Here is a 5,419-nt window from a genome sequence, read left to right on the forward strand (position 1 = left end):
TTGCATGGGTTCCGGGGCTGCGAACTCGGCTGCGCCCGGAGAGTCTCGGCTGTGTCTGGCGAAAAATCCTCGGCGTGGGCGAAAATCGTCCCGAGAACCCGGAAGTGCCGTTCCTCCCGGTCCGTAGCGTTCTCTCGTCCGCTCCCGTAGGCGGCCGTCCACTCTGTTGGCTAGAGCGATGAGCGAGTCCAGGTCTGCGGGCATGTCCCGTGCCGCCAACTCGTCCTTGATTGCGTCGGCGAGTCCATGTAGGAATGCGTCGAAGAGCGCTGCTTGGTCCCACTGACTGTCGACGGCCAGCGTGTGGAATTCCACGACGTAATCCGCCACACTGCGAGCGCCCTGGCACCTCGGACAGACGCCACCCGCCACCCCCCCACCTGACTCTCTGTCCGCGCGTTTGCCTGCGCTGGCTGCGCTGGCGGGTGACCAAGGAGGAGTTTGTGCAAAGTTCTTGGTAAGAATCATGAAAGTATACATGTCTCACTATCTCTCCCTCTCTCTCTCTCTCTCTCTCGCCTCGCGCGCTCGCAGATAGAGCTTCAGGGGGGTGTGGGACGCGGGGGCCCCTGTCCGAGGTGCTGGAATTTCTCTCTCTCTCTCTCTCTCTCTCTCTCTCTCTCCTCGCACGCTCGCAGATAGAGCTTCAGGGGGTGTGGGACGCGGGGGCCCCTGTCCGAGGTGCTGGAATTTCTCTCTCTCTCTCTCTCTCTCCTCGCGCGCTCGCAGATAGAGCTTCAGGGGGGTGTGGGACGCGGGGGCCCCTGTCCGAGGTGCTGGAATTTCTCTCTCTCTCTCTCTCTCGCCTCGCGCCCTCGCAGATAGAGCTTCAGGGGGGTGTGGGACGCGGGGGCCCCTGTCCGAGGTGCTGGAATTTCTCTCTCTCTCTCTCTCGCCTCGCGCGCTCGCAGATAGAGCTTCAGGGGGGTGTGGGACGCGGGGGCCCCTGTCCGAGGTGCTGGAATTTCTCTCTCTCTCTCTCTCTCCTCGCGCGCTCGCAGATAGAGCTTCAAGGGGGTGTGGGACGCGGGGGCCCCTGTCCGAGGTGCTGGAATTTCTCTCTCTCTCTCTCTCTCGCCTCGCGCGCTCGCAGATAGAGCTTCAGGGGGGTGTGGGACGCGGGGGCCCCTGTCCGAGGTGCTGGAATTTCTCTCTCTCTCTCTCTCTCTCTCTCTCCTCGCGCGCGCGCAGATCTGTCCGAGGTGCTGGATTAGTGTGTGTGTGTGTGTGTGTGTGTGTGTGCGTGCGTGCGTGCGTGCACGTGACAGAAGAGACAGAACGGGTCGGCGAGAGAGGCGATACTAACGTCGCGCGATAAAGTCGGGCGAGGCGACGCGCGAAACACTCGTCTCCCCGAAAGGGCCCGAAGTCATGACTGCCGCGACCCCGACCGCGCTCGAGCTCCTTGAACGTCTTTTCGCAGATCCGGTGGAGCCGCGAAAGGTCTACCACTACTCTGACATGGGAGAGGGAGAGGCTTCGACCGCGGCTGACAACAAAGAACGAGAGCTACGAGGGGAAGAAGAAGACGACGACGACGACGAAGGCGAAGAATACAACCCGGAGAACGAAGCTTTGTCTTTGGAGGAGGAGGAGGAGGAGGAGGAGGAGGAGGAGGAGGAAGGAGAAGAAGAAGAAGGAGAAGAAGAAGGAGAAGAAGAAGAAGAAGACCGCGTCGTGGGCGAAAGACCCGAGACCTGCACCTTTCCGTCCAAAAACGGCGAACTGACGTGGTCCTCGACAGCGCACGACAGACGGGGCGCGACCGACGAGCAGAGTCGGCGGCGGCCGGGTCCGCCGACCCCCGGGCCCACGGCGGAAGCGGCGTCCCGCGCCACCGACATCGCCTCGACGTTCCGGCTGTTTGTGACGCCCGCGATAGAAGACATTGTCCTGAAGATGACCAACCTCGAAGGTCGCAGAAGATACGGGGACGACTGGAAAGGCATGGACCGGGTCGACCTGCGCGCCTACGTGGGCCTCCTGATCCTGGCGGGCGTGTACAGGTCCAGAGGGGAGGCCGCCGCCAGTCTGTGGGACGCGGAGAGCGGAAGGGCCATTTTCCGCGCCACGATGCCGCTGAAGGACTTTCACGCGTACTCGACACTGTTGCGATTCGACGACCGCGAGACGAGGCGCGAGCGACGAGCGAGCGACAAACTGGCGGCCGTGCGAGACGTGTGGGACGCGTGGGTGCTCCGACTGCCGCTCCTCTACAACCCCGGGCCCGAGGTGACCGTGGACGAGCAGCTGGTTCCGTTCAGAGGTAAGCGGCGGCTGCGGCGGAGGGGCTTTTTTTTTCATTTTCTTGTAAAGATTCGCGAAAAGACAATGCCGATGATGACGACGCTCTCTGTCTTGTGTGTGTGTGTGTCTCTCTCTCTCTCTCCTCGTAACCCCCCCCGCCGCCAAGGGCGGTGTCCCTTCAGGCAGTACATGCCCAGCAAGCCGGCGAAATACGGAATCAAGACGTGGGTGGCGTGCGACGCCAGATCCAGCTACGCGTGGAAGATGCAAGTGTACACCGGCAAGCCGACGACGGGCGGCGGCGGCCCCGAGAGGTACCTGGGGATGAGGGTCGTGCTCGACGTCACGGAGGGCCTGGCGGGTCGCAACGTGACGTGCGACAATTACTTCACGTCCTATGAGCTGGCGCGCCGGCTCCTGGCCAGGGGGATCACCGTGGTCGGCACGGTTCGAAAGAACAAGCCCGAGCTTCCGCCCGCTCTGCTGGCGACGAGGGACAGGGCAGTGTTCTCTTCGATGTTTGCGTTCACGCCCACCACGGCCCTGGTGTCCTACGTGCCCAAGAAAAACCGCAACGTGGTGCTCATGAGCACGCGGCACGCCGAGGCCGAGGTCGGCGACCGCCCGGACGGGAAGCCCGCGATCATCCTGGACTACAACCGCAACAAGGGAGGCGTGGACAACCTGGACAAGGTGATCGGCACGTACAGCTGCAGGAGGATGACGGCCCGCTGGCCCCTGGTCGTGTTCCACAACGTCGTCGACGTGTCCGCCTACAACGCCTTTGTGATATAGCGAGAGGCCCGTCCCGACTGGATGTCCGGCAAGCGGAGCAAGCGCAGGTTCTTCCTCGAGCGGCTCGGAAAAGAGCTTGTGACGCCGCTCGTCGAGAGGAGGGCGTGTCTCCCCCGCACGGAAGCGTCCGCGGCGGTCGTGCGGGCCGCCCGGAGGGCGCGCGGTCGAGCCGAGGCGGCGCTGGAGGCGGAAACGCGGGCGGCGGTCGTCGCCTCGGCTCTGTCCAGGGTGGCGAGCAAGAGGAAGAGGTGTCAGATTTGCCCGTCGAAGAAGGACAGCAAGACGCACACCGTCTGCTGCGCGTGCAGGAGGTACATCTGCCGGGGCTGCTCGCGCGCGTTCTGCCCCGCCTGCGCCGACCGGCGTGTCTCGAGCGACGGAGGCGTGGGGCGCGGAGACGACGACGACGGCGGCGATGACGACGGAGGCGCGGCGCGCACCTGCGACTATTGGAGGACGCGAGGACGACAAGGGGTGGAGGGGGCTGACGGCTGAACGCGTGTGTGTGTGCGTGCGTGCGTGCTACTACTAACGGAGGGCGGGGGTGAAGGCTGAATGCTTGACGTAATAAAAACACAATGGATGTACACACCAATCTGCATTGTCTTTATTCACATTTACACAAATACTTGACGGATACATACATATATATATATATACACTCACCGGCCACTTTATTAGGTACACCTGTCCAACTGCTCGTTAACACTTAATTTCTAAGCAGCCAATCACATGGCGGCAACTCAGTGCATTTAGGCATGTAGACATTGTCAAGACAATCTCCTGCAGTTCAAACCGAGCATCAGTATGGGGAAGAAAGGTGATTTGAGTGACTTTGAACGTGGCATGATTGTTGGTGCCAGAAGGGCTGGTCTGAGTATTTCAGAAACTGCTAATCTACTGGGATTTTCACGCACAACCATCTCTAGGGTTTACAGAGAATGGTCCGAAAAAGAAAAAACATCCAGTGAGCGGCAGTTCTGTGGGCGGAAATGCCTTGTTGATGCCAGAGGTCAGAGGAGAATGGCCAGACTGGTTCGAGCTGATAGAAGGGCAACAGTGACTCAAATAACCACCCGTTACAACCAAGGTGGGCATAAGAGCATCTCTGAACGCACAGTACGTCGAACTTTGAGGCAGATGGGCTACAGCAGCAGAAGACCACACCGGGTGCCACTCCTTTCAGCTAAGAACAGGAAACTGAGGCTACAATTTGCACAAGCTCATCGAAATTGGACAATAGAAGATTGGAAAAACGTTGCCTGGTCTGATGAGTCTCGATTTCTGCTGCGACATTCGGATGGTAGGGTCAGAATTTGGCGTCTACAACATGAAAGCATGGATCCATCCTGCCTTGTATCAACGGTTCAGGCTGGTGGTGGTGGTGTCATGGTGTGGGGAATATTTTCTTGGCACTCTTTGGGCCCCTTGGTACCAATTGAGCATCGTTGCAACGCCACAGCCTACCTGAGTATTGTTGCTGACCATGTCCATCCCTTTATGACCACAATGTACCCAACTTCTGATGGCTACTTTCAGCAGGATAAAGCGCCATGTCATAAAGCTGGAATCATCTCAGACTGGTTTCTTGAACATGACAATGAGTTCGCTGTACTCAAATGGCCTCCACAATCACCAGATCTCAATCCAATAGAGCATCTTTGGGATGTGGTGGAACGGGAGATTCGCATCATGGATGTGCAGCCGACAAATCTGCGGCAACTGTGTGATGCCATCATGTCAATATGGACCAAACTCCCTGAGGAATGCTTCCAGCACCTTGTTGAATCTATGCCACGAAGAATTGAGGCAGTTCTGAAGGCAAAAGGGGGTCCAACCCGTTACTAGCATGGGGTACCTAATAAAGTGGCCGGTGAGTGTATATATATATAGTTTGCTTACTATAGTAAAAGTTGCACCGTTTAACGTGAAATTCTAAATGAGTCTTCCTCGTCGACACGAACGCGGTCATAATACGCGGACGCGACTCGCGCCGCCCCCATTGTACCCACAATGCATCGGAGCAGGCTCGCCTGTTGTTGTGAGAGCCAAATATCCCAGAATGCATTTCAACCTAAGCGGCAGGCAACAACGACCGACGGAGGAAAATAAACACACTTGATGTCCGAGTTTTATAAATACTACTTTATTTAAGTAACGTTATGTAATTTTATGACAAAAGTTAGTTGTTAAAGCAAATGTTTGTCAACAGCCTTTAACGTAACAATCTGCCCCGTGGACGTGTAGCGGACATAACGGACCATCATAACGGACACCCTCCAGCGCCGGGAGGTCAGCTGATCTCGCAGGCCGCGGAGAGCGGCCTGTTTTCGTCGAGTCTGCTGCTGAAATGCTCCGCCGGTTGTTTTCGCCTCTC

The 5,419-nt window shown here is 58.2% G+C and overlaps 1 pseudogene; it reads left to right on the forward strand.

The window, feature by feature from the left end:
- The first annotated feature begins 1,371 nt into the window (after nucleotides 1-1,371).
- Nucleotides 1,372-3,537, forward strand: LOC119215778 (piggyBac transposable element-derived protein 4-like; annotated as a pseudogene).
- The last annotated feature ends 1,882 nt before the right edge of the window (nucleotides 3,538-5,419 follow it).

The sequence above is a fragment of the Pungitius pungitius genome, chromosome 9, assembly GCF_949316345.1.
Source record: "Pungitius pungitius chromosome 9, fPunPun2.1, whole genome shotgun sequence".
Taxonomy (NCBI): Eukaryota; Metazoa; Chordata; class Actinopteri; order Perciformes; family Gasterosteidae; genus Pungitius; species Pungitius pungitius.